Source organism: Peromyscus leucopus, chromosome 4 (genome assembly GCF_004664715.2).
Source record: "Peromyscus leucopus breed LL Stock chromosome 4, UCI_PerLeu_2.1, whole genome shotgun sequence".
Classification (NCBI taxonomy): domain Eukaryota; kingdom Metazoa; phylum Chordata; class Mammalia; order Rodentia; family Cricetidae; genus Peromyscus; species Peromyscus leucopus.
Window position 1 is genome coordinate 150,254,659 of NC_051066.1, and position 14,277 is coordinate 150,268,935.

Here is a 14,277-nt window from a genome sequence, read left to right on the forward strand (position 1 = left end):
GATTCAGCTTCTGGTGTAGCGCTCTGCTTCCAGATCCCCAAGATGTACAAACCCCACACAGCATGACCCAACAATGGTGGGTGGAGCCAGTGGGGTCAAAGTAAGCCTCTCCTTCAGGTTGCTCCGGGCAGGCATTCATTCTGCCACAGTGACAAGAAGAAAAGCTGGTGCACCTCCCTTTGGGTTTCAGGGGAGTGAATAACACACAGGAAGATGAGCAGGGGCTGTGGGGGGCAGCTCAGGGGTGATGCACTTGTCTAGCATGCACAAGGCCTGGCTTTGGTTCCCTGAAAATGTAACAGAATAAAACCCAGACGTCACAGTCAGGAACGTGACTTTATCCATCTTCATCATGGCTGCCATAGCCCATCTGCATCCCACAGATACAGCCCTTGGAGGGGTGTGGTGCCCTCTCATTGTTGGCTCTCCAGGCCCTGAAGCAGTGGCTGTGTCTCCTCACACACGCGTGGTAAATATTTCTAGAATAAATAAATACTTGCCACTGAAGGAATGTGTGAGCAGGGAGAAAGCCATAAGTGTGGGAAGGCTTTCGCTTAGAGATGCAGGCTGACGACACTGAGTGCTGCTGAGCTCTGCTGGAATGCTCTTCCCGAGGGTGGGATACAGAGTCCTAAGGCCATTGAAAAAGCCTGTTGGGAAACTTCTTACAAAATGAAGCATGCCTGTACCATCCCACTCAGCCAGCAATTATGCTCTTTGGTTTGATATTTACCCCCCAAAATGAGAGCCTCAAGTCTACATGATGACCTGGACTCCAGGTATATTTTTAGCAGCTTTATTCATCATTGCCTAAAACATATACATAACCAAGATGTCTCCATAGATGAGTGGAAATGTAAACAACAGTATCCAGCCAGTGGGCTATGATTCAGCAGGAGGATAAGAAAAAGCAAAAGAAGACAAGCATGTCAACCCATGCAGAGACTTAAATGCCAATTGCCAACTGGAAACCTTTCTCTGAAAAGCTGCAAGCTGCATAGTGCCAACCATGTGGCAGTCTGGAAACAGCCTGGAGACCAGTGAGATGGCTCAGCAGGTAAAGAGCGCTTGGCAGGCAAGCCTGATAACCTGGGTTAGATCTCTGGAGCCTGTGCAGAAAGCCAGGGATGGTGGCACATCTCTGTAATTCTAGATTCCAGAGAGGTGGGAGACCGATGAGAACTGTCTGGAGTTAGAGGGAGAGCTAGCCTGGAGCACACTGCACAGGGGCAGAAACAGGAGGGACCCTGCCTCTACGAGTGGAAAGAGAACTGACCCCAGGAAACAGTCTTTGGACCCCATGAACATTTGTATTCATGTGCATGCAGGCACACACACACACACACACACACACACACACACACACACACACATGCACACATGCATGCAAACCCACACACTCATGCAAGCATGCACCACCGTTTTCTAAAAATAGCAAAAGCCATGGCAAATGAACAGATCAAGAGGGTATGGTGAAGCAAGTGGATCTGAGTTTGGGGCCAGCCTTGTCTACAAGTTCCAGGACAGCCAGGACTGCACAGAGAAACCCTGTCTCACAAAACCAAACCAAAACAAAAACAACAAAAAAGAATAAACGGGCATAGGCAGGAGGATCTCTGTGAGTTCGAGGCTAGCCTAGACTACAAAAGGAGTTCCAGGATAGTCAGAGCTACACAGAGAAACCCTGTCTCTAAAAGCAAACAAAACAGAAGGAGGAGGAGTAGGGGGAGAGGGAGGGGGAGAGGGGGGAGGAGGAGGGGGAGGAGGAGAAGAAAGAAAGAAAGGAAGAAAATATTCATGTTGGAAGAAGTTCCAGAAGCCTCGGAGTCTGGCCAGGTGCGTGGCAGTGTTTCTGCTTAGCTCGGCCTTCAGACACTGGTCGTCCCCAGACAGGGCCTCTCACTTCCTCCCCCTGTACCCAAGCCACTTGCTCAATACAATCAAAGAGAAGCCTGGTCCACCCCAGGCTCATGACCTGACTTTTGTGAGCCAGCAGTCTCCAGCTGGCCACTGTTCCGCCAGATCTGACCGCCAGAAGCATGCACTGAGATGATTGTGTGACCCACAGCCTGTCTCCCAAGGCTTTACCATGGAATTTCCCAGGAGGCCCCAGAAGCTATGCCCAGACAGGATGAACCCTCAAAGAGACAGACTTTGGCTCAGGATTGCCAGGTTGACCCAGGTGCTGACCCACTGACTGACTTCGCCCTAGGCTCTGCTGGGCTCCACAGTGGTTAGTGGACATCTAGATAAGTAAAGGCTAGAGATGAGAGCCATGCCTTTCTAACACAGAACTTTCCAGAAGCCCACGGAGTCACTATTATCAGGCTCATTTGATAGGTGAGGGAACTGAGGCACAGACAGGCTAAGTGTTACTCAGTTAAACCCAAAAGTTATTCAGCTAACGGATGTCAGGGCTGGGTTGCAACTGGAGACCCACACTGCTGATGACTATATCATTCTGCCTCCCAGTGCACACTACCTTACAGTTTACAAAATCCTTTAGGTGTGTGTGGAGCGTCTGAGTGGAGTCTCACGGTGAGCCTCTGAAGCCAGACATACATGCACAGGTACCTCTGAGTAGAAATGAGATAGATAGACAAAGCCAGGTGTGGCAACACACACCTGTAAGCAGCTCTCGGGAGGTGGACGCAGGAGGACCAGGAAGAGTCCAATGTCATCCTTGTCTACACAGTGAGTTTGGTGCCAGAGTGGGCCACATGAGACTTGGTCTAGAAAAAACTCAAGCGTTGGCAACAGCCACAGCAGGAATCACCATCCCTGAGGACCATCAAGGAAGAAATGGAACTAGAAAAATGAAGAGAGAAGGCAGGTGATTTGCCCAAGTCACATGGCAAACAGCATAGACTCTAGAGCACTTGTCCTGAGTTCAAGTCCCAGCTCTGTTATTGATCGTCCATAGAGTCTTTGGAAAATTAACTCTTTTGTGTCTCCGTTATCCCATCTATGAGTTCTTCTGTGAGGCAAGGCAGTATGTGGAAGGCACTCTACAGTCTTGACTTCAAGCGTTCCTGTTTTCCTCATGGTGGATTCACATTCATTTTGGTTTCTATAGGCATGTATGTCTTCACAAATATTATTTATCCTGGAGGTTTTGGTAGGTCCTCATATTTTGTGCTAATTACCTCACTCCAAGACTGACTCTTCCCCCAGGCCTTCCCATGCAGGAGGCTCAACATGCGTTGTTTCTGCTGCAGCAGTCTGCTGCTAACTATGTGCTGGCAACCGTTGTGGAGAATCGTATTAATAAGGCTGCAGGAGGAGTTCAGTTGATAGGCTGCTTTGCCTAACATGCAAGAAAGGCCTAGTTTCAATCCCCCACGCCCCATAAAACCAGGTCTGCAGTCCTGACACATGGAAATAGAAGCTGGAGGATCAGGAGTTCAAGGCCAACCTTAGCTACTTAGTGATATCGAGCCTGGGCTAGGTTTTATCAGATAATGTCTTGAAAAGTGGCTGGAAGAGGGGGCTTTATAAATAGGACTGGGGAAGTGGCCCAATGGCAGAGTACCAGATTCCATTCACAGTTGCTTCCCCAAAAAAGTTTTAGAAATGCGCCCCATATAGCAATGAGAAAAACCAGAAAACTACATTGGAAAGTTACAGAAATGGAGAAATACTCAGTATCTTAAACAGACAAAATATTAGTGCCCAAATATAAATAAAGAACTAGAGTCTTTTTTTTTAGAGGGGGAGGAAGCTGGGGAGTGGGGATCAAACAAAGAGCCTGATGCATTCTGGGCAAATGTTCTACCACTGGTTGAAAGCCATAGCTGCAAATTCTTGTTATAAAAAATGAGCCCGGGGGGGCTGGAGAGATGGCTCAGTGTTTGAGAGCACTGACTGCTCTTCCCGAAGACCTGGGTTCATTCCCAGCACCCACATGGCAGCTCACAACTGTCTGTAATTCCAGTTCCAGCAGACCCGACTTCCATGGCAAAACACCTATACACATAAAAAAAAGAAGAAGAAAAGAAAAGAAAATGTTTTAAAAAGCCGGGCGGTGGTGGTGCACACCTTTAATCCCAGCACTCAGGAGGCAGAAGCAGGCGGATCTCTGTGAGTTCAAGGCTAGCCTGGTCTACAAAGCGAGTTCCAGGCAAGGCGCAAAGCTACACAGAAAAACCCTGTCTCGAAAAACAATAAATAAATAAATAAATAAATAAATAAATAAATAAATAAAATAAAATAAAAAATAAAAAATGAGCCTGGCTGTGGTGGCACACACCTTTAATCCTAGCACTCGGGAAGCAGAGGGCAAGTGGATCTCTGTGAGTTCGAGGCCAACCTGGTCTACAGAGCCAGTTCCAAGACAGGCTCCAAAGCTACACAGAGAAACCCTGTCTCATAACAAAAACAAACTTCTGGATACAGTAGGAGGCGAAGGAGGGAGCCAGGCAGCACACAGAGAGGAAAAGCAGATGGTTAAGAGCACATGAGATGTCTCAGCCTCAAAGGTTGTGAAATCCACACTGTGGACGTTCTCATGTTGTCACGCGCTGTCGACAACCAGGAAACAAGATCGTAAGTTCCGGTACGCTGACTCCATCTTTTGGAGGGAAATTTTCAGTTTTATGAAATTAAAATTGCATTGTCCTCAGCTGCGCTATTTCTTCCCACCCCACCCCACCCCTCTCTCCTTCTTTTTAAACTTGTTTGAGGTTTACTTGGCAGGCATGAGTGTTTTGCCTGCATGTATGTCTTTGAGTGTCTGGTGCCTGTGGAGGTCAGAAGAGGGTGTCAGATCCCTTGAGACTGAAGTTACAAACAGTGGTAAGCTGCCCTGTGGGCGCGGGAACCAAAGCCTGGAAGAGCAGTCAGTGCTTTGAACTCTGAGTCATCCCTCCAGCCCCCTCTCTTTCTCTTTTTCAAAACAAGATCTCAGCCAGGCATGGTAGCACACATTTTTAATCCCAGCACTCAGGAGGCAGAGGCAGGCGGATCTCTATAAGACCTGGTCTATGTATTGAATTCCAGGCCAGCCAAAGCTACACAGTCAGAACCTGTCTCAAAAAAAAAACCAGAAAAATAAAATGAACAAACCCACCAAACAGCCAAACAGACAGGGTCTCGTGTATCTCAGGTTGGTCTCAAATTTGCAATGTAGCCAGAAATGAACTCTTCATGGGGCTGTTTCACCTCCTGTCACACACACACACACACACACACACACCTCCCGTGGAAATGTGTACACTTATGCCCTGCTTATAGGGACTTTGTGCTGGCAATAAACCAGACACTCTAGATACTCCCAAGGAGGGAACCGACAGACAAGCCATGGTATAGCCTGTCTCTAAAGCACGAGCAGGTGGGATGTTTTTGTTTTAATGGCAGATCTACGCTATGACTACTCAGGGCGGGGTAAGGCCAGTGGTAATGAACACCACTGTGCTGGCATAAACAACAGGGGTAGGAATGGCATTGAAGTTGGCTGTCCAGTAGCTCCAGGGCGCCTAACTGTCCTGGGCTCACTTTGGATGGCACTGTGCCCCAGGCCAGGGGAAGAATGACCTTGGGCCTCAGCCAGCCGAGGCAGTCCCATTGCTGTTGAGAATCTCACTTGGCACTGGGGTCTTCTCCTACTCACCCTGCTCTGCCCCGGTTGCCTAGCCACCTCCTGGAACTGTTACCCACACAGCCCCTGCACATGAGACAGAAACAGCTGCCCCTAGGGGCCTGGACAGAACAGGCCTACCAAGCAAGATTTTTCTTCCTCTCTGTAATCTGTAAGGTCAGTCTACTGTTCCCATTGGGGCTGCGCTAGTGTTTTCCCAAGCTGCCCCTCCCTCCAGGGGAAGATGAGCATCATTCCGGTGATCACCAGGTCCCACATCCCAGCATAGCACTCAGCACGGGCCCTCTCCAGTACTGCCCAAGTTGCTCCTCACAGGTACCTCACCCCCTGATGCAGAGACCCCCCCCCCCAGGGTAGTTCCTCTGAGCTCCCCCAGGATCACAGCAGGATCCCTTCCTCCCTAGCAGTCCCAGAACCCAAGCTGAGAGCTCTAGGACTTGAGACTTCTTATTGTCCTACAGCCCATAAAGGAGATGGGGTGGGCTGATTTGTTTGTCTGTTTTTCATTTCTGCATCTCCTGGCAGTCTTTCAGAGGTGGGAAGGTTCCTGGCAAGATGGGATAGCCTGCGGCCGTCCTGCAGCGTAGCACAGCCCTGGGTTTGAATCCTAACTTCCGCAGTTCTCCGCTGCGTGACTGTGGGAATTCATTCTGCCTGTCTCGACTCTGCAAACCCTTGCAGGGCTGTTACACGGCTGATTGGATGATGAGAACTTGCACTCACGGCTCCCTGCGGAGGGCCTGGCTTGATGAGGGACCCTCCAAGCTTGCCATTCTAGAATCAGAAAGAACCATTTCCCAGAAGAAATCAGTGGGGAATTAAGAGGGACCAGAAGGGGAAAGAAGTACCAAGTGTGGTTGGGGCAGCTGTGACAGAGGAGAGGGATTGTCTCCAGGGAGGGTGGCTGCCTGCTGAGGACCAAGATGTTAACAGAACAGTGGAGGGCTGGGTCTGGGAAGACCATGGCTTGCACAGTACATCTTTGGTGGCTCTCTCTTAAGTTCCTTGGGTTTGGGGCTGGTAGCTAAAGTGCTCCCCACACTCCTGTCACTGTGGTTACTTCAGACGTTAGACCAGTCCCCTCCTGAGGCTGTCCTGGACTGCAGCATTTGGCCACCACCTCCCCAGTTTCTGTAGATGCTAGCAGTGCCCTGCCCCCATTTGTGACAACCAAAAGTGGCTCTGGAGGGAGGCTCTCCCCCTGGCGAACACTTGGGCTCTCCATCTCATTAAGCCTCACGGTCAACACGGGGCCCTAATGACAGGGATGCTGCAGTGGATGGCAGCCCTGAGGACTGGCCCACTTCGTAGCACATTCCTTGAACACTTACTGTGTGCTGATGGCTGTTTATGCTTCATGCATCGGCTGGTCCAGCCCCACAGCCTACCCTGCGTGGCCAATGGCAGCACCAACACTGCCATGCCTACCCTCACAGGGAGGCTCTCTCCAGGTCTGAGTGTGAGCAGCAGCTCCAAGGGTTTACGGAGGGCAGAGAGGAGCGCCGCCTACGGAAGCTCCTTGGTTTTGAGGGTGCTTAGTCCGTGGTGGAAGGAAGTGAGAGGAAGGGGGCATAGGGGTATTTGCTTCCTTTCTGGAGAGATGGCTTAGCAGTTAAGATCACTGGCTGCTCTTTCAGAGGTCCTGAGTTCAATTCCCAGCACCCACATGGCAGCTCACAGCAGTAACTCTGGTTCCAGGGAATCTAGCACCTTCACATAGACATATATGTAGTCAAAACATCAATGCACATAAAAATAAATAAATCTTTAAAAAATATTTGCTCCTTCCCAGCCTGGTCTACAAAGTAAGTTCCAGGACAGCCAAGACTGTTACACAGAGAAACTCTGTCTCAGAGAGAAAAAAAAAAATTTCCTCTTCATGCACATGTATATGCATGCATGTGTGTGAGCATTGTGCACCTGTGCAGTATGTGCATTTGTGTTTGTGCATTTGTGTGTGTGTGTGTGTGTGTGTGTGTGTGCGTGCATATATGTGTTGTAGAATATTAGTTAAAGATGTGTTACATTTAGGCCGGGTGGTGGTGGCGCACGCCTTTAATCCCAGCACTCGGGAGGCAGAGCCAGGCGGATCTCTGTGAGTTCGAGGCCAGCCTGGTCTCCAAAGCGAGTTCCAGGAAAGGCGCAAAGCTACACAGAGAAACCCTGTCTTGAAAAACCAAAAAAAAAAAAAAAAAAAAAAAAAGATGTGTTACATTTGCTTATGCTGTGGAACATCTGTTTAATGATGCAAAGATGTGTTGTGCATTTTCTATGTTGCGTTTGTTTAACTCTGTGAAGCTGTGTTGCTTTGCCTGTCTAAAACACCTGATTGGTCTAATAAAGAGCTGGACAGCCAATAAAAGGCAGGGGAAAGGATAGGCGGGGCTGGCAGGCAGAGAGAATGAATAGGAGGAAAAATCTGAGGAGAGAAAGATGGAGGAGCAAGAAAAGGAGGAGGATGTTAGGGGCCAGCCACCCAGCTACACAGCCAGCCATGAGGTAAGAAGTCAAGAAAAATATGTAGACTAGAGAAAGATAAATTTCCAAAGGCAAAAGGTAAATGGGATAATTTAAGGCTAGAAATAAGCCAAACTAAGGCCGGGCATTCATAAAAAAGAATAAGACTCCATGTGATTTATTTGGGAGCTGGGTAGTGGGCCCCCAAAAGAGGCAAAGAGTAATAAAAAGATCCAACAATGCTTATGAGCACTTGTGAGTGTGCGTTATCTTTAGTAGGTGCTGTGTCACAGCTCTGACAGGACCGTCAGGATGCATTCCCTCCCTCGGGCTCCTAAAGATTCCAGCTTCCATCACAGGACCCCAGTTAGCTCTGCTTTGCAGCTCCTCCTGGTTCTGGACACCCCACCCGACCCTGTCCTGCCCCACCCCAACGCAGCAGCTTCTCCCTCTGGGGCCATTCATTCGTATTGTTTTTTGCCTCATTTCTGCCATCTATAGGGCAACCCCCTGAATTACACGCTGTTGGAATACCCACAGGAGTTCTGCTCTCTGATTGATTGATCACCTGATCATTAATTAGAATTTGGCTCCCTAGGAGATAACGAATCAGAATGATGAACTCTTGGCAACACCTGGAACAGAGCATCCAGCTGTGGAAATGCATGTCTGTCACTTGACTTCAAGTGATAGAAAACCTAACCCAATAATTTCAGAAGCAAAAAAAGAATTTGTAGGGGTTGTTTTGGGTTTTTTTCGAGACAGAGTTTCTTCATGTAGCCCTGGCTGTCGTAGAACTCACCGAGATCCGCCTGCCTTTGCCTCTCAAGTGCTGGGATTAAAGGCGTGAGCCACCGTGCCCAGCCAGCTGACCCATTCATTGCCCCACTCATCTCATCTCATTGTGAACATGGGGACATCTTAGCACTGTTTTCCACTTGGAACAACCTTGCACAAGCCTTTGTGTGTAAGTCTGTGTCTTGCTTTCAGTTCTCTTGGCAATAGTCAGGAGTAAGTTTGCTCTATCATATGGCAACCCAGTGTTTTCTGATGTCAGTCAGCTCTTCTTTGGGGTCTGAGCTAGGCCTGAAGGGACAACTGTCTCTAGCCTTTTGGATGTCTCAAGGTCAGTGACAATTCTTAAAGATAAAATGAATGCCTGAAAGGTCAAATTAAGGACAGTCTACTTTTTATATGCACAAGTCAAGACTTAGGGTAAAACAAACTCCTGAAACAGAAATCTTTCATTATCTGGGCATGATGGTGCACACCTTTAATCCCAGTACTGGGGAGACAGAGGCAGGTGGATCTCTGTTTGAGGCTAGCCTGGTCTATATTGTGAATTCCAAGACAGCCAGAGCAACATAGTGAGACCCTATCTCAGAAAGAGAGAGAGAGAGAGAGAGAGAGAGAGAGAGAGAGAGAGAGAGAGAGGGAGGGAGGGAGGGAGGGAGGGAGGAAGGAAGGAAGGAAGAAAGAAAGAAAGAAAGAAAGAAAGAAAGAAAGAAAGAAAGAAAGAAAGAAAGAAAGAAAGAAAGGAAGGAAGGAAGGAAGGAAGAAAGGAAGAAAGGAAGAAAGGAAGAAAGGAAGAAAGAAAGAAATCTACAATAGTACTTCATGGGCGGTGGTGGCGCACGCCCTTAATCCCAGCACTCGGGAGGCATTCAATCTCTGTGAGTTCGAGGCCAGCCTGGTCTACAGAGTGAGATCCAGGAAAGGTGCAAAGCTACACAGAGAAACCCTGTCTCGAAAAAAAAAAAAAAAAAAAAAAAAAAAAGTACTTCACAATGAAAGACTATAAGAGCAGGGCATGGTGGTCCATGCCTATAATCCCAGCATTTGGAAGTTAGAGGCAGGAGGATTGGGAGTTCAAGGCCAGCCTTGGACACATAGCTTGATGACAGTCAGGACTACAAAAGATCTTGTCTCAAAAGATGAAAAAAAAAAAAAGAAAGAAAGAAAAAGAAAACAGAATCATTTTTAGACAGAGTCTCCTGTATCTCAGGCTAAACGCAAGCTTTCTATAGAGTTAAGAATGACCTTGACCCTCCTGCTTCCACTTCCCCAGTGCTGGGATTACAGGCCTGTGCCATCGTGTCTAGTTTTATGTGTTGTTGGGGGATCAAGCTCAGGTCTTTCTGCATGCTAGGCAAGGACTCCACCAATTGAGCCACAGCTCCATCCCCTGAAATAGAATGTTTTAAATAGCATCAATATCGCTGCCACCAATGGGAAATTAAAATGTGAAACAGCATTTGGCATTCCTAAAAGTTTAGCCACATACTGTGTTTTCCCCAGAGTATCATGAAGTAGGAAAACCAACAAAAGAGCATCTTCATGGACGACAGTTTATTGAGAGTGGGGGCGAGGTGGATGACACCCCAGTTCTAAGGAATCTGAGAAGCAGGAAACAGTTCTTGCTCTCAGCCCTTTTAAGCTGACAGGATAAAAAGCCAGGATAACCGCTTTCATGGAGAGGACAGGAGCCAGTTCTGTGTGGGGCGTTGGGAGGGAATCAGGCGGGCAGCAAAGCTCTCCACAACTCAGAAGGCAGAGATGAACTCCCCGCCCACAGTCTGGAGGATAACTTAGAGCAGAGAGGATGTGCAGCTCCAGTCTTGGTACTTTGGAGCAGAGTCTGGTGCCGATAATCTGTTCCATTCGGGGCGTGGGTGAAGAGACAATGGGGGTTTGCGCCCTCACCTCCGGTTCCCATGGCTTCAACTCAGCCACCCGCAGTGCAGATGGAGGTCTTGGTGGGTCTTTGGATCGCTAGAAAAGGGCAAAAGGAAGACACTCTGGGACAGCTGACACTCCCAGGGACGCTTGCCTCCCCTCAAGTTTCCCAAGTCCCCTTGTGAGAGGCAGCTAAGATTGATGCCATGTTGAAGGATGACCTCTTCCTTTCCAGGAACCTCGAGGTTTGGGGAGAACAAGTCATAGGTGAGGCACAGGTATCCTAGGATAAATACCAGTATCAGGATAACACCTTGCGCACCTCCCTTAAGGCTGCCATGCGGGATCACTAACCCTCAGTCTCCTGTAGTCTTCAAAGTGGGCTCAGGCACCAGGAGAGATTGTGTTTTGCGCACTGAACAGGTCAGTATAAAAACTCTCCTCACACGTGACGTGATGCCAGATTTCATTTTGGTTCCTAGATGGCTCTGGCTCTTGAGTTGGAGTCTAAGAAAAGGAAAGCCAGAACCTTCAGTCTTTTTTAAGAGTAAAATCAGACAAGGAGCCTGCTGGGGCACTTACGCCCTCTGGTGGACAAGATGGAAATGGCGTTGAGGTGGAGAAAATGGAGTTAAGGGGCACCAGCTTCCTTTCCTATTCTAGCCATGACAAAAAGTGAGCTGCTGGAAGAGGTCAGCATTGCTTCTGGAAGTGTTCATCTGCAAGTGTAACCTTGGGCCTGAGTCTTGAGCCTCCTTTTCCGCACTCAGTTAATGGCCCTACACTTACCTCATTCTCTAAGAAACTTGGGCCCTGGGTAGGTGAGTTGGGTGAGTAAATGGTTGAAACCATGGATGGGTGGTCGGTGGGTGAGTGGATGGATAAATCCATGAATGTTTGGGTGGGTAAATGGATGGATAAGCAGATGGGTGGATGGATGGACAGATAGACACATACATGGGTGGATGGGTAGATGGATGGCTACATAGAGAACAGATCTATCTTGCCATGGGGAAAACCCCCAAATCCTCTTTCATGGTCTTAACTGGGGCCCATCCTAATGAAGCTTTTGCCTCAAACCCCACTCTGAGTCCTGGAAGGCCCTGAGAAGCTGCATTTGAGGTTACATATTTTAAGTATATATTTTAAAAAGCACTGTTTCAACTGGATGGTGGTAGCATGTATCTTTAATCCCAGCACCCAGGAGGAAGAGGCAGGCAGATCTTTGTGAGCTCTGTGAGTTTGAAGCCAGCCTAGTCTACAGAACTAGTTCCAGGACAGCCAAAGTACAGAGAAACCCTGTCTCAAAAATGAACAAGCATAGCACTGTTTCAGGGACTGAAGAGATGGCTCAGTAGTTAAAAACACTTGTTCTTGTAGAGGACCTGGGTTAGGTCCTCCCAGCACCCCCATACCATTTGTAACTCTAGTTGTAGGAGCTCCAATGCCCTCTTCTGACCTCTTTTTTGTTGTTTGTTTGTTTTGTTTTGTTTTATTTGTTCTTGAGACAGGGTTTTTTGTTGTAGCTTTGGCTGTCCTGGAACTCACTCTGTAGACCAGGTTGGCCTCAGACTCAGAGATCTACCTGTCTCTGCCTCCCAAGTACTGGGATTAAAGGCTCCACCACTGTGCACCACCACTGCCCAGCCCCTTCTGACCTCTTTAGGACATGGTGCACCAACTCAAATGCAGGCAAAACAGTTAAATACCTAAAATAAAGAAATCTAAAAGAAGATATTTTAAAAATCCAGTTTCAAAATGTGGGGAAGGCAGCTAAGCACTGGCTCAGGGACAGGGCCCAGGGAGGCAGGCAGGCTGTCCAGCCTGGCAAGAGAATAAGGAGGGTCTGTGTGTGTGGTGGGGTAGGAGCAGACAGCTCCTGGAAAGCCAGGCATGTATTCAGTGGAGACAGTGGAGATACTGGAGAGATTGCTCAGAGGAAAGCAGGGCATCATAGAGGCAGCTCCACTACTGACCAACTTCAAGGAGAAGAAAATAATCAAAGGTGCTGGATTCTGTGTCGTGGGGAAGCTGAGATACGTTCCTCAGCCTAGTTTTCCCGAGTCCAGAGACCCGGGTGATTGCACTGTTGTCTCTGATGGCAGCGATTTGTGTTTCAGTGACAGGACTCATGGGTGCAGTGTGGCTGCAGGTCGGAAGGTCCTGTGCACAGTGTCAGCTGTGTTTTTACTCAGCCAACAGTTTTTGGAATAACTATACCCTACTGCATGGGCACAGTGTATTAGTTACTTTTGTGGCTGTGACCAAATTACTGAAGGGACTCAAGGGAGGAAAGGCTTATTTTGGCATATAGTCTGGGGATATAGTCCACCATGACAGAGAAGCACCTGAGTCGTTGGCAGGGGAGCAGCATGTGGGAGTGGGCCAGTCCAATGCGGCAGAAGCTCCTCAGATCTTCATATCCAGGGGAAGCAGAGCTTGGTGGAACTGCACTGACTTCTGTTAGCTAGGCCACAGTCCTAGGAAGGAGTACAGCAACTTCTTAGAACAGCGCCACCAACTGGGAACAAAGTGTTAGAACACATGAGCCTGTGAAGGACATTTCACATTCAAACCATAATGCATACTGGGATCAACAAAACATATTTGTCATTTATCTGAAATTCTCATTTAGTTCAGGACAGACACATAAAGGAAGGGTAGAAGAGGGGACTGAAAAAAAAACAGTTCATTAGTTAATAGTATGTACTGATCTTCCAGAAGACCTAAGTTCAATTCCCCACACCCTTGTCAGGCATCCCACAGCTTCCTGTAACTCCAGTTCCAGGAGGATCTGACACCTCCGGCTGCCACAAGCACATGACTAATATGTACACTCCATACCCACACAGAGACATACATACATACTAGTATTTGTAGACAGATTTTTCTTTGGACTACCAAGTCACAAAAAAATGACACAGAGACTTATTATTAATTATGAAAGCTCTGCCTTAGTTTAGTCTTGTTCCTAACTAGTTCTTATAACCTAAATTAACCCATATATTTTAATCCATGTTCTTTTATGTGGCTCAGTTACCTTTACTCTGCACTCCCATCCTGCTTCCTCTCCGTCTGGCTGGTGACTCCGTCTTTCTTCCTCTTTGAGTTCTCTCTGTCCCCAGAAGTCCCTCCTAGTCTCTTCTTGCCTAGCTATTGGCCATCCAGCCCTTTAATAAGCCATTCACAATGACACATCTTCACAAGTGTAAAGGAATATTCCACAACAAGTAATTAGAAATAAGCCAGGCGGTGGTGGTCTACAACTTTAATCCCAGCGCTTGGGAGGTAGAGGCAGGTGGATCTCTGTGAGTTTGAGGCCAGCCAGGGCTACAGAGCAAGTTCCAGGACAGCCAGGGTTACACAGAGAAACCCTGTCTCGAGAAAAAAAAAAAAAGAGAGAGAGAGAAAGAGAGAGAAAAGAAAAATGAAAGAAAGGAAGGAAGAAAGAATAACAAAACAAAAGGGGACCAGAGGAGAGGAGAGAATGAAAACACAAACCTGTATTAATTTTTTTCATTGCTTTGACAGAATACCTGGCGGAAGTC

At 47.9% G+C, this 14,277-nt stretch overlaps 1 long non-coding RNA gene across 1 annotated transcript; it reads right to left on the reverse strand.

The window, feature by feature from the left end:
- Positions 1–10,387: 10,387 nt before the first annotated feature.
- On the reverse strand, positions 10,388–13,630 carry LOC119087805. Its single transcript, XR_005091280.1, has 3 exons — positions 13,078–13,630; positions 11,084–11,236; positions 10,388–10,825 (listed from the first exon to the last, which is right to left on the reverse strand). It is a non-coding gene; the product is annotated as an uncharacterized LOC119087805 (long non-coding RNA).
- Between the last annotated feature and the right edge of the window lie 647 nt (positions 13,631–14,277).